This window comes from Sycon ciliatum, chromosome 5 (assembly GCF_964019385.1).
Source record: "Sycon ciliatum chromosome 5, ocSycCili1.1, whole genome shotgun sequence".
Lineage (NCBI taxonomy): Eukaryota > Metazoa > Porifera > Calcarea > Leucosolenida > Sycettidae > Sycon > Sycon ciliatum.
In genome coordinates this window covers 23,907,956-23,931,929 of record NC_088647.1, presented here as the reverse complement: position 1 = coordinate 23,931,929, position 23,974 = coordinate 23,907,956, and the positions used below count along the sequence as shown (strand labels likewise).

Sequence of the window (23,974 nt, the reverse complement as noted above, 5' to 3'; positions counted from 1 at the left end):
CCACACACACACACACATGCACACACACACACACTGTGACACACACACACGCGCGTGCATACACACTGTGACACAAACAAACGAGCGGGCAAAAGCGTGCTTCTGATATTCGGGAACATAGCCGTGTGCATGTGGCAGATGACTGTACTACTGTAGTGTAGTGCTGTACCAGTAGTGCAGTAGTGTGTGCCTTGGTGGTATGATCATGTAGATATTATTATAATTATGTCCTGACTCATGATCAACACATGCCACCTTGTCCTCGAAAAGTAAGTAAGTAATTAGTTAGTTCAGTGAGTACACCGCATGCAGGTGTGATCATCCTGGCCTGGTTGGTTTGTTTCAGGGAGTTGTACAGCCCCCTGGTTTGTTCTCTGGTCACTATTGAGTCCCAGCTCTCACACTCACAGTCTCAGCCACGCACTGCACTGCTGACCAGATGGCCTATTATTATGACTGTATAGGCAGAAAAGTACACTGCTGGCAACTGAAATCCGACCCCCTCAGTGGTGCGCTCACATCGCAAAGAATGTGAACCCACCGCTCAGGGGGTCGGATTTGCCAGCACTGTAGTGTGTAAAAGAGTACTGCAGCTGTATGTCGTTACGAATAAGGCTGCATTGTTGTTGTCCGGCCTGTTATGTAGACTGATTGCAGCGGTACAGCTGTGCTTAGCCGTAGCTGTCAGTGTCACCTTGTGCTGTGGTCAGATCCTCTCTTTCAGTTTCCGAGGTTCACGCGTGCACGGAGAATCGAAACGCAAACTCGGCAAAGCGACACATGGTGCGCTCAGATATCCGACACACCGGTAACTAATTACTCTCTTATGCTAGAACTTCATATCAAGAGTCCATAATGCACTCTTGTTCATAGCTTGTGATTGTTCTTTTTGCACATGTGATCTACGCTGACTACGGACACTGATGAAAGTCACTGAAAGTGAAAGGCTTTATCCGAAATCAACTGACGCGACAGTGGTACGAGCGCGAGCATGGTGAACAGCGCCGCGCCATCGAGTCTTCTCGTCTGCTATGTCACCATGACTTTGTAATACTAATGCCTGTAATCATTGTGTAATGCCAGTATTACTATTAGCAGTAATGCCTAATGGTGGTCCTTGTACTACTGTTGTGGACATGGAAATCCGGTCGCACATCTAGCGTCCTCAGGGCGCTGGCCATGCAGCCGTGGGAAGCGGTACACACATGCATTCATGCGCTGCAGCGCGCTGGTCCCATCGGATCAACAACATGATTGTGATTTGTGCACTGCGCACAGCGTTCTGTACGTGAGGGCGCCGGCCCAGGTCAATCGACTGGATTTCCATGTCCACTACAGACTACAGTCTACTAGTGCTCGTACTAGTACAGCCTACAGCCTTACAGGCACTGGAATGTAGTTGATCTACACACCATGTCCATGGCATTGTACATGTAGTCTACCATTATGGCCATGCCATGCTAGATTGTCCGCACACGCGTGCACGCACCTGTACTGTGTATCGCGTAGCTTTGCGGTGGTACGTGGTACGATCACTTGCAAGTGGCGTGTAAATGATTGTCAGATTGAAATGCAGTGTACTGTAGTACATATGGCCATATGGGGCCTGAGAGCCCGAAACTCGCCCAGCCTTTATCGTGGGTGTACACAGTCTGGCTAGCGAACTAACTTGTTCCTTGTGACTTTTGAGAATCGCTCGTACTCTCGTAACAGTTAGATCTACTGGATGTGCTATCGCGCATGCGCAGTGTCGGCTTAGACCTTGGCTTGGGCTTGGCTCCTGTTGCGATCCCGAGCCAACTCGGCGATCCCGAGCCAGCTCGGCGATCCCGAGCTAGCTCGGGATCGAGCTCGGGATCGCTGTCGAGTGTCGGGTCTTCAACTGGGCCTAGGAAACATAAAAGACAAGGATATAAGAATGAAAATCCTTCACTCGATCCAGCGCCAGCGGATACGACCCCAAGGCCCAAGCTAGACTACCCTGACGCATTACTTATTAGCGCTAGCCTAGTTGCTGGGATATACCACGTGCGCTGGTGTGGCCTAGTAGTACTTGGGAGGAGCGAAGCTGAACAGTGAACTGTATTCTAGCGTTAGCACCACGCAAGGCTGGACGGCGGCAGGAGATCTTCATTCGTCTCTGAGCTTCGACAGTGCTGCACCTCGTTCTTCTCTAGCTGGGCACTGCTCCACCGATATACTCCTGCAAATTTGTAGCATCTTCCCCGCGGCCTAACAGACAGCTTGTAGGGCGGAAGAACACACGTCGAGCCTCCCATCGCCGCTCCAACTTCCAAGCGGTTCTCCTCGCTCCACTTCTCTGAGCGTTTCGTGTTGGCCTCCGTGCAACCTGCGTGCCGGGTCGAGATTATCTGTGAGCAGACACGCAAAGCAAGTAAGTAGTTAGTTACCGGCGTCTGCCTAGGATACAAGTGCTGCCATAGCCCATAGGTCGACTCGGATAAGAATCATCGTTCCGCAGTTTCCTCTCAGCGGCGCGTCGCACCGGCGAGAACACCACCGGCACCGGTGCACCGTCGAACACGCCGGCACTCCGTGACGACAACAGCCTACGTGGCAGCCTCGACCTGTGATACTCTTGACTGTGTAGTTGCAGTACTGGTGTTCGCATCGACCATGTCGGCCAAACTGTGGGCGTGCATCTCATGCGAAAGACAGCACAGAAGGAGGAAGCTGATCGCTTGTCTGCACGCACTCTGTGACCAGTGCCTGGAGGAAACGACTCGCTCCGACGGCTCCATCAAGTGCCCTGGATGTCAGACCAGCACGCAACTGCCGCCCGGTGTTGGTGCGCAGTATGCTCTGCCCAACGCGCCCAGATGCATTGCTGCCCTGGAGAAGGAGGACGACGGAACGACGACGACGGCACTGCAGTCCCAGCAGCAGCGGTACTTCTGTGGCGAGTGTGCAGCGGAGAGTCCGGCCACTGCTACATGCCGCGATTGCCAGGTGCAGCTGTGCGCCACGCACGCCCTGTCGCACCCGCTCTCGCGCTCCACCAGCGGCCACCGTGTGTCGTCACTGCAGGAAACTACAGCAATGGGGGCAGTGGAACAGAGCAGCAGCGGGAGCAGCAGTGCTGGTGGTGGTGGTGGTGGTGCTGCTGCTGCTGGCAATACTGGACAGCACGCCAGGCAAAAGTGCGGACTACACAAATCTGCCAGTCTAGATCATTTCTGCACACAGTGCTATCAGGTAATGTGCGATCGTTGCCTAGAATCCAGCGAGCACAAAGAACTCGGTCACCCTGTCAGCGAAATAGACCAGCTGTCTTCTCAGATCCGGGGACACTTCGAGGACTTCAGGCGCACGGTTGCAGAGGACAAGGACACTCTTAGCGCTGCTGTTGAGTGTGTACTTAATGACATTAAGCACGTGAACGATCAGGCCGAGGTGGCGTCCGAGAAGGTTGGCAAGTTCTTTGCGTACCTGATGAAACTGCTGAGAGAGAGGGAAGAAGCACTCCTAGATGGCTTGAATCAAGTCCGCTTGGAGAAAGTGTTGGAGTTAGAAAAGGAGCTGAGTGTCTTACAGGACGTGCTTCGTCAGGTCAACTCGGCTGAGGGAGCAGCACTGTGCTGCCATGACGACGTGGATAGTCTGAAACTGATGAACTGGTTGGATATTGCTCTTAGGAGAGCGGAGGAATTCGCCTCGGAGTACAAAGACCGCGGGCTAGAAGTGCGCGTTCCTTCGGGAATCGTGTTTGTCCGGCCGAACACGCAGCAAGTTGTGGACGCAATACGTGAAGCTGGAGGTGTAACGGACCTGGCTCACGGCTTTCTTCAGTGCGCCTCGCCAACTGGACGGGTGAATGAAGACATCGAGGTTTCCCTTGAGTTCGTGGAAAGCGGAAAGCAGATGCTGTTCACGACGGACGAGGCACGGGACCTCGGTGTCGAGATCCGCGGAGGGTCGCCCGAATGCAACTTTGTGCTGTGCCCACCCCTGCCGCCGCGACCCCGACACTTGAGAGCATCGTTTTGCCCCCCGGCCAGCGGAGAGTTCCTGCTGTACGCGAGCGTCGGCGACATCAGCGTGCCATTCACCTCGTGCCCGCTGCGAGTGAACGATCGTCCGTCGTTCAACGTGAGATGCCTGAGCAGCAGGCTGGACGTGTCGGACAACGCTCACTGTGTGTGCAACCGGGCGGGCGAGTACGGTGCGGCGTTCGTGCGGCACACGCTGAACGGACCTGTCGATCAGCTACGCGTGCGAGTAGATTGGACCAAAGTGGGCGAGGTGTACGTCTGCCTCGGCACGGTCACGGATGCTAGAATCGACCTGGATATGGATGTCGCGTTGCACTCGTCCAGGGAAATGAAGCCGTGCTTCGGCTGGAACGGCTTTAGCAGCTGTGACCATACCGAGGGCGCCTGGCCCAGTCAGAAATGGCGCAGTGGCGATGAAATCCAGTTCATCCTGGATCGCAAGCAGTGCACGCTCACCTCGCGGCATGAGAGAACAGGCACCGTCGAAACCATCAAGAACGTGGCCGGAAATCTGATATGGTTTGTGACGCTGCGCGATGCAGGCGATCAGATTACCCTGCTATGAGAGTTTCCAGAGCTGCTGCTGCTGGTAAGTAGACGGTATTAGATAAACATGGTATGGACATGTGCAACAGAGTCAACATCGGAAGAACCCCCCCCCCCCCCCAGCTATCAGCGACACAATTGAATGTACGAGAACAATGTACCTGATCCTGCTGCTGTAGCCAGTGTAGGTTAGGTTAGTACATTGCCCTAATAAGATGTATGATACTGTGGATGAACAGGTATTCTTAGTCAATGAATAGCATGCACGTTGTTCCGAGATGGGTGGTCAGAGTGCATGAGTGTGAAAACCCAGTGCTGATACAATGCCACTGGTGACTAACATGCATTCTGTGCATGTTGTTTATTATAGTCCGGCACTTGCACGTTCCTCCGAGATTATCATACGCCGGTGCGGGTTGGAGTGCATGAGTGTGAAAACCCAGTGTCGATGCAATGGTGACTAACTTCAAGTTTCTGTCTGTGTTGTCATAGCTCACTTGCCGATGTGTCTTGTCTTGTAAGGTTTGTGAAGCTTCATACATGTACGTGCATGATGCAAAGTGCTCTGGAAATCATCTCCAACAAAGTACCCGTTCCAAAGTGCCCATTCACAAGCTTTTCAGCATCGGTTGACTTCTTTCCACCCCTTCCTCAGTTTTCAACTGACAATTCAGACATGCAGGCTATGGGATATTATGTGCTACATGTGCAATCATGCAGGAACGAAATATGATCATGAACCCAATGCAATTATCTGTGTGTCAATGAGCGCGCATGCCAATGTGTGCAGAGGGATGTCTCATCCTCTGCGTGAGTGACTGTCACGGGATGAAACGGCTAACTTATACTGATCATGTTGAAGATACCTTGAAGTCTACCCACATTAGTACGACTTCAGTTACAAGACAAACGGCAACGATCCGAAATCCCCTGACGAAATGTTTTTTTTCCCCGAATGATCCTTGGAATTTGAAGTTCTCCCAATCCTTTCAGAAATGTTTTTAAGGAGTTTTTTTGTTGAACTCCTACACGTTCACTCTTGCTCGTAAATACACTCAGTGACTCACATCTCTCGCTTATCCACGCATGTGGTCAGTAACTCTGAACCACATACGTTTCAATCGGGGAGTAGTAAAATACCGGTATTTTACTACTCCCTGGCTTCCCAGGGCCAGAGCTAGACTAGAGCAGTAGTCTAGTTTAGAAAAGCGATCCTGTCAGCTTTTCTATTATTGTGTTCACATGGCAAGAAAAACGACACCGCTATGCTACGTAAGTTTCTACGTAAGGTGCTCGGTATTTCACTTAGGCTACGTAAGTCTCTACGTAAGGTGCTCGGTACATGTATTAGATCTACCAACGCGTGGTAGCCGTGTGCTGTGCACGTGCACGGCAGACATTGTGTTCATGGTGCATGCAGTCCGCGGATCCGTGTTCGGATATGTGCATGCGCGAGGAACTTCCTTCTTTGGAACTGCTTCTTGCATGAGCTTTTTCGGATATTTCGTCTCATGGCCTGGCTTATTTCGTTTCGGCGCTGCTGAGACCTCCTTTCGCGGAATATTACTCAATGGCAGGTGAGTTGACCAGTTTCCTTTGATTCATTTGCTTGTGTTGACTCTTTCATTCCTCAGGAAATTTACAGCTGACTATGCTTATGCAATCAACGGAATTCCGCCACCTTGCAGTTGATTTTCCCCATTTCTCTCCTCATCAATCCCTACTTCTCTTTGTACATACATCTACATCTACTGTTCTTTCAATCAAATGAACCCCTCGATAGGCACATTGCCTTTGGGTCATTTCATAATAATAATAATAATAAATTCACGAAAAGTGTGCTGATTTTGGGGCGGAATGCAATAAATAATGGAAAAGTTGACAGGATCTCTTTTCTAAATTTTGCTTTTCTGTTGCCGAGGCCTCCTTTTACGGAATACGCGATGACAGGTGATCTCTAAGTTGACCGGTTTCCTTCGATTCATTTGCTTATGTTCACCCTTTCATTTTCAGAAACGTGTGCTGATTTTATTCGGATTTAGATCCATTTTTATCTCTTTGCCCTTGTCTACAGTGTGCGAAGAACGCGAGTTCACCTTCTTGACGGTAAGGCTTATGTTAGATGTGTTGTCGAAATACCTGTAAGAATGTGGAGTACATGTATCGTACTTTCTCTGTTGCTGTTTCAGTTGCCGTCATGTTGTTAAAGAAAGGTTCAGTAGAGAGGTTCTGCAAAACGAAAATTCGAACGAAGTTTCGCGATCGCGACAGTCCTTGCGAAAGTGTGTGCGAATATTTGAACGAACTTTGCGTTCTGCACTTTTTCGTAGTTTGCGCGGGCCAAGTGCACGTACGCCATGACCCGATCTCACGAAATTTCCTACGACAGTTCATTTCGCGTTCCCTGCAAGTTTCGCGTCCAAAGGTGCGAAGTTTCGCACTTCATGATGTAGAGCGAAAGTTTGTACGCATTTTCGTTTTGCAGAATCTCTCTAGTGACTCAATTGTTTCATACGAGACAAGTCAATGAGTCGGTGTGGCTTGGAATCTTTCGCTGTAGAAGAAATCTATTCGTATGTCTATTGGAGATATAATTGTATTCACTGGTTATAAAATAGGTTAAGACAAACTCACAGAATAAATACCATCGGTCCCTTGGTGTTCGTCCTAAAGAGGTTCGACTGGATATCATTCATACTCACCAAAATATGTGTATTAAAAGATTTTATTAGCATGGAGTGCCTTGTTTATCTCTCAGTACCTCCAACCATAGCCTTGCCCCTTTTATCCTCAGGATCAGTGTAGTTGTTGGAACGAGGTTTTGGACTCAGCAATGTATTCGTTTACATTTTAATACATGTTTATTGTTCCTCCTTTGCTGTGTTGTTTTAGACAATCGTGGACTAACAGTTTGAAGTCATTGAACTACTGTATAGCAGGAAATTTTCGGACGGAATTTATTTTCGTACGATTTCGTACACGGCCTCTTTTGTACTTAAATTATTTCCGTACTAAAATTTGTACATGTGAAATTATGTACACTATACATGCGTACTGCATGCAAACACGTGTATTTAGCATGCAGCACTGTACGAAAATATAATCCGTACGAAAGGTCGAAATTCGGCTTTGTCCGAAAATATTTCCGTCCGAAAATTTCCTGCTATACAGTACTTCCAAAAGTTGAATCGACATCAACAGGATTACGATTTCAGTTTCAATATGATGCTGGATGACCTTATCACGATAACCCATGACTATAAACCATTATAAACACAGAATCAACAAAAACATCTGTGACACGTACCTGGCGCATGGCTACATTTCTCAAATAAATTGAGGGTGGAGAAATCTGAAAGGCAAGACAATTTTATGACAGAGTCGTGAAATTCTGCAACAGCAACATGCACAGAATGACCTCCGTATAAAAAAAGTATCACCACCACTGCTCACATGTTTCCCCGCAGAAGAACATGCATTATGCTAGTGCCATTTTCTGCAAGAAAAGGCTTGCACATCAATGCGTATACAGTAGAGTCGCGCGCCCAAGAACGTTGTTTCTAAAGGGTTAGCCTGGGACGTTCTTATTTTTCAGCAATCTGGCTGCGTTCTTATAGCACGTTCTTAGAAATAGTCCGTACTGGATCATCTGTATCCCACAAGATGCAAGAAAAAAAACACCGACGTTCTTAGCTTTAGGCTGTGGCGTTCTTAGTATTTCAGGCTAGACGTTCTTGGGCTCCACGTTCTTCAGCGCGCGACTCTACTGTAATATGGTATTGATATGATGTGAAGGCCATCATTTACATGTACATAAGAGGGCATTCCATTGATTGGTGACAGAAAAAACAAAAGAAATTATAGCAATAAAAACTGCTTTATGGCAGTTTTCTAAAAACAGTTATTGTGTTCTAGTCCATTGGCCCCGTCTAAAAAATAAGAAATTAATGAAATGTGATAGCTGAAAATTAAAATTTCACACAAAACCTCACAATAATCACAACACTTGAAATGCTGCTTTCAACACTAAACTTGTACTGCACCAACAATTGGCAACATGCATGCATAGGAAAGAGGATCACGAGGGGAAAAGGTCTTCTTCATGTAGCTTTTCATTCTGTGTGTGATTATTGTGAGGTTTTGTGTGAAATTTTAATTTTCAGCTATCACATTTCATTAATTTCTTATTTTTTAGACGGGGCCAATGGACTAGAACACAATAACTGTTTTTAGAAAACTGCCATAAAGCAGTTTTTATTGCTATAATACTAGTAGTAGGGGCATGCATGTACGACGTCGCTATTTCCACAAGTAAAGATTGGCAAAAGAGTAACCACTACAAGTAGGGGTGAATTAATTTTTAAATTAAAAAAGGTTGCCGTTGGGTCTATCGATAGAAGAAAGCCCTTATCAACTCGCTCATACATGTACATACTACATACCGTGTATGTGTAAGCCTAGCTTTGAACCAGGAAGCATAGATATTTTTTTTTCTTTTTTTTCTGTGAGTTGAGAGAGATGGTTGTGTTTTCTTGAGCTCTGGACAGTCTTGTCTTCTATGCAACCAGTGGAGCAGATTTTGCCAGATCGTGACACGCGACTGACATATCAGCCATGCAGGGTGGCCCATGTTGCCGGTGCAACGGCAACGGCACCTGCATGGGATGTGCGTGTGTGAAGGCGAAACGCCAATGTTCCAACTGTGCGCCTGGGAGAACCAGCCGGTGTCAGAACCTCCCCGTCGCAGACCAAGTCCCGACGACCACCACCAGTGAGGCCGCGGCTAGGGTAGTTAGCATAGGTTCTAAAAGCGCAGCTGTATCTGATACCTCCACCAATACGTCTTCTTCTCTTTCTCTTTGTAGTTCACTTGCATTATCTGCCCGCGCTGCTAGCTGTTCACAAACATCTTTTCAAAAAATGTCTAGCCCTGTCTCCGAAATTTTGAATGACAGTACGAGTACATGCACCGTAGCAAACAGTGGAAACATGCAAGAGTCACCCAGCCGCCCTGACCATACAACCATACACACACGTACACCCACACAAGATACGGTAACGGCTGCTTCCCATGAAAGCACCGTCACCAACTCCCAACAGCACGTTTGGGACATGCTGGATCAGCACGCCGGCACCTCCGCCGAACCAGTACCGCACACCGTCTCCAGCTCCCAACAGCACGCGTGGGACATGCTGGACCAGCACACGGACACGCACCTTGACACCCACATCGACACCGACCTTCCAGCCAACCAAAACGCCGACACTACCGACACGCAACTCCTGGCCAATCTGAACACATCCCAAGTTCGTGATCCCCCTTCTCCTACACTGTCAACCGCGAACGGAAATGTAAGCCACTCCGTCATTGCACCTGGGCTTCCTAAGTACGACCCCGCGGACTCAAGAGGCTTCACTCTTGGAACACACTCACATGACGACACCATCGTGATGATAAGCAAAGCGTATGCAGAGGCAGTACACTTTCGACCCAATGCCATCCCCGTCCCGAAAGGCGAAGCCGGTCGGAACTTCATCCAAACTCTTGCTGGCTATTTTCGCTGCTTTGGTACAGCTGGGGGCTACGAAAAGCATGCACTGATGATTGCCATGACGTTCCAAATGCTGTTGCTACAGAAGCCGGTGGATCCCAAAGCCTCGCCTCAATCGCACTCCAAGCGACTGGAGCACCGGTTGGACCTCTGGCGACAAGGTGACATTGATGACCTGCTGCACGAGGCCCGCACGATCCAAGAACAGCTCAGCGATCGAGCCAGCACCACCAGACAGAAAACTAAACCAAACGAAGATCGCGCCCGCCAGTTCGCGTCGATGGTGCATGATGGTAAAGTGAAGTCAGCGCTGCGCCTTCTCAGCGAAGATTCCTCGGGAGGGGTCCTGCACCTCGAGGACCGCATTGGGGACAACTCTGTTCTGGATTTGCTCCGAGACAAGCACCCCGTGGCAGAGCCTTTGCATGACGACGCTGTCATTACTGGCGATCCACCACCACAACCCCACCCAGTGCTTTTTCACTGCTTAAACCGGGACGCAGTACGGAGGGCTGCCCTTCACACCCATGGCGCAGCTGGGCCATCTGGGGTGGATGCCGATGGGTGGCGAAGAATGACAACTGCGTTTTCCGGTGCCTCGGATGAACTGTGTGACAGCTTGGCTAACTGTGCCCGCCGCATTGCCACGGCATACGTCGATCCAGAAGCCCTAGAGGCATTTACAGCTGCCAGGCTGATCCCGCTGGACAAGAAGCCTGGCGTTAGGCCGATAGGTATTGGAGAGACGGTCCGCAGAATACTGGGCAAGGCGATCCTTGCAGTGACTGGGGACCTTGTGCAGTCTGCCGCAGGCTCTCTTCAGCTCTGTGCTGGCCAACCGAGTGGGATCGAAGCTGCTATACACGCCATGAACGACACCTTTCACAATCCGGACGTGGATGGAGTGCTCCTTGCGGACGCCTCCAACGCCTTCAACCGGTTGAACCGCAAAGCCTGCCTCCTGAACATCCGCCATCTCTGCCCGGCACTGGCCCCAGTGGTCATTAATACGTACCGATCCCCCGCTCGTCTCTATGTCGACGGAGAAAGTATTCTATCGTGTGAAGGCACCACCCAGGGTGACCCCATTGCCATGCCTATGTATGCCTTGGGTGTCACCCCGCTTATCGCTGATGTTGCTTCTGCCGACGTGGTACAGGAATGGTACGCGGATGATTCTTCAGCTGGCGGCCGCCTACGCCCGCTACGGCGATGGTGGGATGACCTGAATGCAAAAGGGTCGGATTATGGGTACTTCCTGAATGCAACAAAGTCGATCCTGCTCGTGAAACCCGAGGCGTACGAGGAAGCCACTGTGATTTTTGCTGGTACTGGTGTGCGTATTGAGAAGGATGGTTGTCGTCATCTAGGAGCAGCCCTTGGCACGCCGTCCTTTGTGGAAGAGTACGTTGCTAATAAGGTCACCGACTGGGTCCAGCAGATTCGTCGTCTGGCTGAATTTGCATCGACTCAACCTCAGGCAGCCTACAGTGCCTTCATTCAGGGACTACAGCCGCGGTGGTCCTTTCTCTCAAGAACCCTTGAGGATGCCCCTGCACTGTTTGGTCGTCTTGAAGACGTGATTCGGGACATCCTGATCCCAGCTCTGACAGGCCACGCGCCACCGTCTTCTCAGGAGCGTGCACTGCTGGCCTTCCCATGTCGCCATGGTGGTCTTGGCATCACCGACCCGACATCTATGGGCGGCAACTACCGCAATTCACGCAAGATCACGACATCCCTGTGGGAGAAACTAATCGCCCAAGATTCCTCCCTAGATGGCACCGCGGCGCAAGTTCTCCGCATGAAGGCAGAGGTACGTACGACTTTGCGAACCAACCTCCTGGCAGCCGTGAAGTCTTTCAAGGATGGTGCTGGAGCAGAGCTTGAGCTGCAATTGACCCTAGCTTCGGAGAAGGGGGCCTCCAGCTGGCTGACCTGCCGCCCTCTAGCCATCCATGGATTTCGTTTGTCCAAGGCGGAGTTTCGCGATGCCCTCTGTCTCCGGTACGGGTGGACACCAGCACGCCTGCCATCAGGATGCGTCTGTGGCCATGGTAACTTTGACGTCACCCATGCCTTGTCCTGCAGTACTGGGGGATTCCCCAGTATTCGACACAATGAAATTCGAGACCTCACGGCTGATGTTCTGCGTCAGGTCACGCATGGTGTGTGCACAGAGCCGATGCTGCAGCCAGTCACCGGAGAGAAATTCCGGCTTCTGTCCACAACGACCGCTGATCAGGCTCGTCTTGATGTTGCCGCCAACGGAATCTGGGGTGGCCGATTTGAGCGCACCTTTCTTGATATAAGGGTTTTCAACCCCTACGCTGCCTCAAATCGCGCTGCCTCAGTTTCCTCAGTGTATGCACGTCATGAAAAGGAGAAACGCCGGAGATATGAGCAGCGTCTGCTTGAGGTTGACCGCGCCACGTTCGTGCCAGTAGTGCTGTCAGCCACTGGTGGCACTAGCAAGTGTGCATCGGCCCTGTTCAAGCGTCTTGCCAGCATGCTATCTGACAAGCTGAAGGAGCCGTACTCCGTGACGATGGCATGGCTTCGCTGCAAGCTAAGCTTTGCATTAGTCCGAGCTAGCGTGATGTGCCTTCGTGGGGCAAGATCATCATCCGCACACCGTGTCACCAGGGACCCCGCGTCTGTAGTGGTAGCCGAGGCACGTGTTTCCTTGCAGGACTGTTGAACTAAAGTCAGACATGTACATTTTTGTCTAGAGGTCTAGTCATTATGTACTTGTCATGATTCTTTTCTATTTTTATTCTTTTTACCAGGCATGGGCCATCCCCTGGATTATCAAAATGGGTGCCTTATTATTTTCTTTTTTTTTCTTTTTTTCTGTTTATTCTTTTTACCAGGCGTGGGCCATCCCCTGGACTATCAAAATGGGTGCCTTATTATTTTTCTGAGTGCAATAAAGAGTTGTGTTACAGTAAAAAAAAAGCTTTGAACCAGGGAGTCGTAAAATACCGGTATTTTACGACTCCCTGCTTTGAACCAGATTAGTAAACTGAATAATAATACATTAAGGCCACACCAGGGAGTCGTAAAATTTACGACTCCCTGGGCCACACTGAAGAAGGTCTGTGGTTCGACTCACGATCACCCGACCGACCGTACATTTTTCAGCCCGACCGTAACTTTTTTTCGGCGGGCTGTCGTGTGACTGACGTAGATTCTACGTGGACTGAACACGGTCACGTCCAGGGAGTAGTACAATACCCATAATATTATTGTTGGTATCGAGCAATCCCTCAAACCCAGCCAGCCAGATCATGGAATAAATGTGGGTTTTTTTTTAGATAGTATCCCTAGTGGGAAATTCTGGCAGAAGTAGTAGCGGACATTGTGGTGTGTATGTGTAGCATGTGCAAAAGAAGGCATGAATTTTGAAGTCTGAAGGTAATATTGAACGACCGCTGCTGGGATGACAGCTACACCATACTACACTGCAGTAGCTCATGACTCAGTGGGCTAGACGCGCGCCATCGCTGGCCTCAAGCGAAGGTCCCTGGTTCGAGTCCTGGTGGTGACAGGCAACGTTTTTCAGACTTCTTCCCAGGCTTTAAAACTCCTCAACTGATATGAAGCATTGATTTGGCATAACCTCTAGTGTCCCCGTCACTTCTTGTGAATGCTGCAGAGGGATTCTCAGAGGAGGCCATCGCTGGACTGCGTAGCCTTGGACACTCGATCCTGGTCACCAACCGCTCCATCGGCCATTCATCTGCCGTGTACCAAGACAATAGTGACCCCCGGCGCATCTATGCAGCATCTGACCCGCGGGACAGCGGGAAGGCCAGCTACGGAGCACTGTTCAAGCTAAAGAAGAAGTAGGTGCCGTGCAGTCGGCGGGGCTAGTTGCTTCTGCAGTCAGACAATTGCGTGCTTCCAAACGGCAACATGACCTCCCCGACTTGCTACTCTATCTAGTGTATTTATGCAGATCGATTTGCGTATATTAGGATTGTTCCGTCCACAGGTTGGACTGTGTCGAGACAATTGGCAATCACTGCAGCCCTTGGCCGCCCGCTTGCTATTCAAGTACACCGTCATAATAATTATTAATTATATTATTATGAAGTTTTGATACCGGTATTTATACTAATTACCATTGTCGACGTCGCAATCGCTGGCGCTTGCAGCAGCCTTGCTAGCAGAGCTTGCAAGAAGGATGTGGATGATGTGTTGCTCTTCTTCCACAGACTCATTGCATTCCTTATTGTACATGTTATAATAATGCTCAAGTCCATTGAGACTTGCGCACTGGTTGAGACTAGCAAATTAGTAGAAATGATCGCCGTAATGCAGCAGTAGATGTATTTACACCGTGCCTTACCCGACCAACTAGAGTCACTACGACTACTGGCATACACCATGCAACATGATTATCATCATGCCGGGCAATGCTAGACAGCACACCCACTGTCCTGGATAGAACACAGACCGACTTGCAGCTCATCATGGTTGTGGTTGTGTTTATGGCGTGTTGCTGCTGTTGTACTGCTACTACTACTACTTGTACATGTATGTGCTGTGGGTTCGCGTGCGGGCGTCACATGCCATGTATGCTGGCACATCATGCTTGGCCTGGTGTCAGGCGCAGGGGCATATTCCAGTCTTCGTTGTTGAATGAAGAAACAACAGGGCAACATACCGGTAGTGCAACACACCGGCTTTGAAACAAGGCACTATACACACGGTATTTCCCCGATTTAAAGTCCTTCTGGATTATAAGTCACCCCCCCCCCCCCCCCCTTCTTCACTGAGTTTCTGCCGAATCGTTCCAGTCATTATACAGTACTTGTGCACAGAAAACCACGCACACACACACATACACATACACACACACACACATACACACACACATACACACACACACATGCACACACACATGCACACATACACACACACATACACACACACATGCACACACACATGCACACACACACATGCACACACACATACACACACACATACACCCCCCCCCCCCACACACACACACATGCACACACATACACCCCCCCCCCCCACACACACACACACACTGTGACACACACACACGCGCGCGTGCATACACACTGTGACACAAACAAACGCGCGGGCAAAAGCGTGCTTCTGATATTCGGGAACATAGCCGTGTGCATGTGGCAATTGAGGCAGATGACTGTACTACTGTAGTGTAGTGCTGTACCAGTAGTGCAGTAGTGTGCCTTGGTGGTATGATCATGTAGATATTATTATTTATCGCACCCCACGTGAGTGTCTCCATGGTTTGAGCCAATCAGCGGCCTTACTGAGCGTGCAATATTCCCCAGTACACCGCCAGCCAATGTGGATGCACTGCAGTGCGATATTGCACCCCGGCGAGTGAGCGTGCAAATAACCTATATTTGCACCCTCACTTCGAAGTGAGCGTGCAAATATAGGTTATTTGCACGCTCACTTCGAAGCGAGCGTGCAAATATAGGTTATTTGCACGCTCGCTTCGAAGTGAGCGTGCAGATATGTATGGAATCGAGCATGAGTACGAGGACGAAAGTGCGGAATCGGAGCCCGACGCGCGCTAGCGCGGAGGGCTCCGATTCTAGCACTTGAGTCCGAGTACGAATGCTTTGATACCATTTCTGACATGCATTGCACGAACTACTTCGTACTACTAGTACTACTACATGTAGTACTTCACACATACCTAGTACCTACTCAAGGCACGCACACTAGACCAGACAAGGAACACAACTAGTCGCCAGTTTAGTACTTCAGACATGTTACATAATGACTAATGTACACAGTCACAACACAGAGATAAAACAAGGGCGGTCTAGTCAGCTAAAAACCAGGTCAGTTCAGCTTCTCTTCTTCGCAGTGACTACAGCCTACAGCCTACAGGTGCAGGTGAACATTGCAGTTTGCACCAAACTGAGCTCCGGAAAAGTTGATGGTCTTCGTAGCTTTCTGCATCAGAGACCGTTGGTGAGTTGGGGATTGCACTGTTGGGTCACAAGTTGCGATGTACTCATCAATGTCGGGATCGTGGAACTCAGTCTGCTGCTGTGATCGCTGAACGCTCGTTGTTGGCGCTGTAAGAGCACGGGTAGCAGCATTGGTTGCAGTTGGAGACTCTCCATCCAGAACTGCAGCCATCTCTTTTCTCTTTTGTTCTGAATTCCTGTTGGCATATGCGGTCAACGACTGGACCTGGCGATGTCCCGTCGTCCCCATGATCGCTGTCTCCGACACGCCCGCATCCACAAGCTTCTGCACTGCTGTTGCGCGGACACAATGATTTGTGTAGGATCTCGAGAGGTTGGCTTTGTTGGAGATCCTTTTCATCATAGCCTTTATGGTGTTCTTACCCAGCGGTAAACCATTGAAGGCTTGCGTTCCGGGCTTTACAGAGCGAGATGCCATCTGAAACAGTCTCTCGCTCTTCGGGCTGAGAGACTCCAAAAAAAAAAAAAAGCGGCCTCTGATGGCTGAATCGGAGCACGCCTAGGCGTGCTCCGATTCAATCGGAGCACGCCTGGGCGTGCTCCGATTGGAAAATCGGAGACCTGCAAGCGCTCACAGGTCTTCAGTGGCTGATTCAAAGCACGGCAAGTCGCGCTAGGATTCGCTGTTGCCATGTCGATTGTCATGTGACATGTCAGAAAGGTTATTTGCACGCTCGCTTCGAAGTGAGCGTGCAGATATAGGTTATTTGCACGCTCACTCGCCGGGGTGCAATATCGCACTGCAGTGCATCCACATAGTCATCTGGTCATTGGCTGGCGGTGTACTGGGGAATATTGCGAGTCGCTCCGCCAAGCTGTCGCTGCTGACTTGCTGCAGCACACCAAATAATAATTGGTCGAGGACGCTGTCGCGGAAGCGAATGTGGACCCGGCTTGCGTCCGCAAAGTCAACTTCACAAGCTCCGTGAGAGTCGAGACAGCAGACGCCCAAGTATTGGAGAAGACTGTCGACAGCCGATTTGAGAAACTGTCCGACGCCGCCATCGACAGCCTGAGCAGAAAAACAAAAACACAGAGCAGGCAACTGACAAATGGCTCCGCTTATTCGACGAGTATTGTAAAGACACAGGACGTCGCTGTGACCTGAGTACGGTTACGGCAAGCGACCTAGCTTACATTCTGCGACACGCATACGTCGAATTCCGTCCGAAGAAAGCTGGAGTGAAGTTCTACTCTGCATCAAGCTTGCTCGGTTTCCGTTCCGCAATACATCGCAAGCTAGTCGAGTTGAAGCGGCTCATGAACGTCCACAGTGACCCAGCGTTCAAGGACGCAAACATTGCATTGAAGGCTTTCCTCCTGAAGCCAAAGAAAGCGGGGAGAAGTCAAAGCGGTGGAGCACAAACACCCCATCAGCGACGACGACATGAGCAAGCTGTCCCGCTACTTCCATGATCTCCCGTGTATACAGCAGCTGCTCGAAAGAAGTGTTCCTCTAAAAATGAACGCGACTGGTTGTGCTGTGTTGTATGACTGTGAAATGATAGCAGGGTTGCATGAAGCATTCTAGGGTTGCACCAGACCGTGTCAAGTCACACACACAAGTGTGTGGTGACAGACTGAGACTGTGTGGTGGCAGGGGTGCGATGACATGTCAGAAGAGTACATCGCAACTTGTGACCCAACAGTGCAATCCCCAACTCACCAACGGTCTCTGATGCAGAAAGCTACGAAGACCATCAACTTTTCCGGAGCTCAGTTTGGTGCAAACTGCAATGTTCACCTGCACCTGTAGGCTGTAGGCTGTAGTCACTGCGAAGAAGAGAAGCTGAACTGACCTGGTTTTTAGCTGACTAGACCGCCCTTGTTTTATCTCTGTGTTGTGACTGTGTACATTAGTCATTATGTAACATGTCTGAAGTACTAAACTGGCGACTAGTTGTGTTCCTTGTCTGGTCTAGTGTGCGTGCCTTGAGTAGGTACTAGGTATGTGTGAAGTACTACATGTAGTAGTACTAGTAGTACGAAGTAGTTCGTGCAATGCATGTCAGAAATGGTATCAAAGCATTCGTACTCGGACTCAAGTGCTAGAATCGGAGCCCTCCGCGCTAGCGCGCGTCGGGCTCCGATTCCGCACTTTCGTCCTCGTACTCATGCTCGATTCCATACTTCTGACATGTCACATGACAATCGACATGGCAACAGCGAATCCTAGCGCGACTTGCCGTGCTTTGAATCAGCCACTGAAGACCTGTGAGCGCTTGCAGGTCTCCGATTTTCCAATCGGAGCACGCCCAGGCGTGCTCCGATTGAATCGGAGCACGCCTAGGCGTGCTCCGATTCAGCCATCAGAGGCCGCTTTTTTTTTTTTTTTGGAGTCTCTCAGCCCGAAGAGCGAGAGACTGTTTCAGATGGCATCTCGCTCTGTAAAGCCCGGAACGCAAGCCTTCAATGGTTTACCGCTGGGTAAGAACACCATAAAGGCTATGATGAAAAGGATCTCCAACAAAGCCAACCTCTCGAGATCCTACACAAATCATTGTGTCCGCGCAACAGCAGTGCAGAAGCTTGTGGATGCGGGCGTGTCGGAGACAGCGATCATGGGGACGACGGGACATCGCCAGGTCCAGTCGTTGACCGCATATGCCAACAGGAATTCAGAACAAAAGAGAAAAGAGATGGCTGCAGTTCTGGATGGAGAGTCTCCAACTGCAACCAATGCTGCTACCCGTGCTCTTACAGCGCCAACAACGAGCGTTCAGCGATCACAGCAGCAGACTGAGTTCCACGATCCCGACATTGATGAGTACATCGCAACTTGTGACCCAACAGTGCAATCCCCAACTCACCAACGGTCTCTGATGCAGAAAGCTACGAAGACCATCAACTTTTCCGGAGCTCAGTTTGGTGCAAACTGCAATGTTCACCTGCACCTGTAGGCTGTAGGCTGTAGTCACTGCGAAGAAGAGAAGCTGAACTGACCTGGTTTTTAGCTGACTAGACCGCCCTTGTTTTATCTCTGTGTTGTGACTGTGTACATTAGTCATTATGTAACATGTCTGAAGTACTAAACTGGCGACTAGTTGTGTTCCTTGTCTGGTCTAGTGTGCGTGCCTTGAGTAGGTACTAGGTATGTGTGAAGTACTACATGTAGTAGTACTAGTACTAGTACGAAGTAGTTCGTGCAATGCATGTCAGAAATGGTATCAAAGCATTCGTACTCGGACTCAAGTGCTAGAATCGGAGCCCTCCGCGCTAGCGCGCGTCGGGCTCCGATTCCGCACTTTCGTCCTCGTACTCATGCTCGATTCCATACATCAATGTCGGGATCGTGGAACTCAGTCTGCTGCTGTGATCGCTGAACGCTCGTTGTTGGCGCTGTAAAAAAAAAAAAAAAAGCGGCCTCTGATGGCTGAATCGGAGCACGCCTAGGCGTGCTCCGATTCAATCGGAGCACGCCTGGGCGTGCTCCGATTGGAAAATCGGAGACCTGCAAGCGCTCACAGGTCTTCAGTGGCTGATTCAAAGCACGGCAAGTCGCGCTAGGATTCGCTGTTGCCATGTCGATTGTCATGTGACATGTCAGAAAAATGTATTACTGCACTCGGACGCGTGCAATACCGGCGTCGATATCTGCACTTACGGCTTCGCCGTTCGTGCAGATATCGGCCGGTATTGCACTGGTCCTTGTGCAGTAATACATACGTCCTGACTCATGATCAACACATGCCACCTTGTCCTCGAAAAGTAAGTAAGTTAGTTCAGTGAGTACACCGCATGCAGGTGTGATCATCCTGGCCTGGTTGGTTTGTTTCGGGGAGTTGTACAGACCCCTGGTTTGTTCTCTGGTCACTAGTATTGAGTCCCAGCTCTCACAGTCTCAGCCACGCACTGCACTGCTGACCAGATGGCCTATTATTATGACTGTATAGGCAGAAAAGTACACTGCTGGCAACTGAAATCCGACCCCCTCAGTGGTGCGCTCACATCGCAAAGAATGTGAACCCACCGCTCAGGGGGTCGGATTTGCCAGCACTGTAGTGTGTAAAAGAGTACTGCAGCTGTATGTCGTTACGAATAAGGCTGCACTGTTGTTGTCCGGCCTGTTATGTAGACTGATTGCAGCGGTACAGCTGTGCTTAGCCGTAGCGGTCAGTGTCACCTTGTGCTGTGGTCAGATCCTCTCTTTCAGTTTCCGAGGTTCACGCGTGCACGGGGAATCGAAACGCAAACTCGGCAAAGCGACACATGGTGCGCTCAGATATCCGACACACCGGTAACTAATTACTCTCTTATGCTAGAACTTCATATCAAGAGTCCATAATGCACTCTTGTTCATAGCTTGTGATTGTTCTTTTTGCACATGTGATCTACGCTGACTACGGTCACTGATGAAAGTCACTGAAAGTGAAAGGCTTTATCCGAAATCAACTGACGCGGCAGTGGTACGAGCATGGTGAACAGCGCCGCGCCATCGAGTCTTCTCGTCTGCTATGTCACCATGACTTTGTAATACTAATGCCTGTAATCATTGTGTAATGCCAGTATTACTATTAGCAGTAATGCCTAATGGTGGTCCTTGTACTACTGTTGTGGACATGGAAATCCGGTCGCACATCTAGCGTCCTCAGGGCGCTGGCCATGCAGCCGTGGGAAGCGGTACACACATGCATTCATGCGCTGCAGCGCGCTGGTCCCATCGGATCAACAAGTAAGTAGTTACATGATTGTGATTTGTGCACTGCGCACAGCGTTCTGTACGTGAGGGCGCCGGCCGGCCCAGGACAATCGACTTTTTTTTTTTTTTTTTTTTTTTTTACTATTGACACAGCCCTACTGGAATACAGGTGGAGAACAAAAAGAAACGAGGAAAAGGACAAAACATAGGGGATGTAGGGACGACGTGCTGATGTGCTGGGAGCAACTCAACCGACCAGAGGTCTCGGCGTCAGCGTTGCAACTACTACTAGGCATCGCTGGATTTCCATGTCCACTACAGCCTACAGTCTACTACTAGTACTAGTACAGCCTACAGCCTACAGCCTTACAGTTACAGGCACTGGAATGTAGTTGATCTACACACCATGTCCATGGCATTGTAGTCTACCATATGGCCATGCCATGCTAGATTGTCCGCACACGCGTGCACGCACCTGTACTGTGTATCGCGTAGCTTTGCGGTGGTACGTGGTACGATCACTTGCAAGTGGCGTGTAAATGATTGTCAGATTGAAATGCAGTGCAGCCTGTAGTACATATGCCCATGATATGGCCATATGGGGCCTGAGAGCCCGAAACTCGCCCAGCCTTTATCGTGGGTGTACACAGTCTGGCTAGCGAACTAACTTTTTCCTTGTGACTTTTGAGAATCGCTCGTACTCTCGTAACAGTTAGATCTACTGGATGTGCTATCGCGCATGCGCAGTGTCGGCTTAGACCTTGGCTTGGGCCGCTTGGCTCCTGTTGCGATCCCGAGCCAACTCGGCGATCCCGAGCTAGCTCGGGATCGCTGTCGAGTGTCGGGTCTTCAACTGGGCCTAGGAAACATAAAAGACAAGGATATAAAAATGAAAATCCTTCACTCGATCCAGCGGATACGACCCCAAGGCCCAAGCTAGACTACCCTGACGCATTACTTATTACCGCTAGCCTAGTTGCTGGGATATAGCACGTGCGCTGGTGTGTCCTAGTAGTACTTGGGAGGAGCGAAGCTGAACAGTGAACTGTATTCTAGCGTTAGCACCACGCAAGGCTGGACGGCGGCAGGAGATCTTCATTCGACTCTGAGCTTCGACAGTGCTGCACCTCGTTCTTTTCTAGCTGGGCACTGCTCCACGGATATACTCCTGCAAATTTGTAGCATCTTCCCCTCTTCCCCGCGGCCTAACAGACAGCTTGTAGGGCGGAAGAACACGTCGAGCCTCCCATCGCCGCTCCAACTTCCAAGCGGTTCTCCTCGCTCCACTTCTCTGAGCGTTTCGTGTTGGCCTCCGTGCAACCTGCGTGCCGGGTCGAGATTATCTGTGAGCAGACACGCAAAGCAAGTAAGTTACCGGCGTCTGCCTAGGATACAAGTGCTGCCATAGCCATAGGTCGACTCGGATAAGAATCATCGTTCCGCAGTTTCCTCTCAGCGGCGCGTCGCACCGGCGAGAACACCACCGGCACCGGTGCACCGTCGAACACCCCGCACTCCGTGACGACAACAGCCTACGTGGCAGCCTCGACCTGTGATACTCTAGAGTGTCTAGTGGCAGTACTGGTGTTCGCATCGACCATGTCGGCCAAACTGTGGGCGTGCATCTCATGCGAAAGACAGCACAGAAGGAGGAAGCTGATCGCTTGTCTGCACGCACTCTGTGACCAGTGCCTGGAGGAAACGACTCGCTCCGACGGCTCCATCAAGTGCCCTGGATGTCAGACCAGCACGCAACTGCCGCCCGGTGTTGGTGCGCAGTATGCTCTGCCCAACGCGCCCAGATGCATTGCTGCCCTGGAGAAGGAGGACGACGGAACGACGACGACGGCACTGCAGTCCCAGCAGCAGCGGTACTTCTGTGGCGAGTGTGCAGCGGAGAGTCCGGCCACTGCTACATGCCGCGATTGCCAGGTGCAGCTGTGCGCCACGCACGCCCTGTCTCACCCGCTCTCGCGCTCCACCAGCGGCCACCGTGTGTCGTCACTGCAGGAAACTACAGCAATGGGGGCAGTGGAACAGAGCAGCAGCGGGAGCAGCAGTGCTGGTGGTGGTGCTGCTGCTGCTGCTGCTGGCAATACTGGACAGCACGCCAGGCAAAAGTGCGGACTACACAAATCCGCCAGTCTAGATCATTTCTGCACACAGTGCTATCAGGTAATGTGCGATCGTTGCCTAGAATCCAGCGAGCACAAAGAACTCGGTCACCCCGTCAGCAAAATAGACCAGCTGTCTTCTCAGATCCGGGGACACTTCGAGGACTTCAGGCGCACGGTTGCAGAGGACAAGGACACTCTTAGCGCTGCTGTTGAGTGTGTACTTTATGACATTAAGCACGTGAACGATCAGGCCGAGGTGGCGTCCGAGAAGGTTGGCAAGTTCTTTGCGTACCTGATGAAACTACTGAGAGAGAGGGAAGAAGCACTGCTAGATGGCTTGAATCAAGTCCGCTTGGGGAAAGTGTTGGAGTTAGAAAAGGAGCTGAGTGTCTTACAGGACGTGCTTCGTCAGGTCAACTCGGCTGAGGGAGCAGCACTGTGCTGCCATGACGACGTGGATAGTCTGAAACTGATGAACTGGTTGGATATTGCTCTCAGGAGAGCGGAGGAATTCGCCTCGGCGTACAAAGACCGCGGGCTAGAAGTGCGCGTTCCTTCGGGAATCGTGTTTGTCCGGCCGAACACGCAGCAAGTTGTGGACGCAATACGTGAAGCTGGAGGTGTAACGGACCTGGCTCACGGCTTTCTTCAGTGCGCCTCGCCAACTGGACGGGTGAATGAAGACACCGAGGTTTCCCTTGAGTTCGTGGAAAGCGGAAAGCAGATGCTGTTCACGACGGACGAGGCACGGGACCTCGGTGTCGAGATCCGCGGAGGGTCGCCCGAATGCAACTTTGTGCTGTGCCCACCCCTGCCGCCGCGACCCCGACACTTGAGAGCATCGTTTTGCCCCCCGGCCAGCGGAGAGTTCCTGCTGTACGCGAGCGTCGGCGACATCAGCGTGCCATTCACCTCGTGCCCGCTGCGAGTGAACGACCGGCCGCATCGTCCGTCGTTCAACGTGACACGCCTGAGCAGCAGGCTGGACGTGTCGGACAACGCTCACTGTGTGCGCAACCGGGCGGGCGAGTACGGTGCGGCGTTCGTGCGGCACACGCTGAACGGACCTGTCGATCAGCTACGCGTGCGAGTAGATCGG

General features: G+C 50.8%; 1 long non-coding RNA gene across 1 annotated transcript; it reads right to left on the bottom strand.

Moving 5' to 3' along the window:
* Positions 1–15,872: 15,872 nt before the first annotated feature.
* LOC135818110 (uncharacterized) lies at positions 15,873–17,468 on the bottom strand. The gene is made up of 2 exons (XR_010553625.1): positions 17,257–17,468; positions 15,873–17,131 (listed from the first exon to the last, which is right to left on the bottom strand). It is a non-coding gene; the product is annotated as an uncharacterized LOC135818110 (long non-coding RNA).
* Between the last annotated feature and the right edge of the window lie 6,506 nt (positions 17,469–23,974).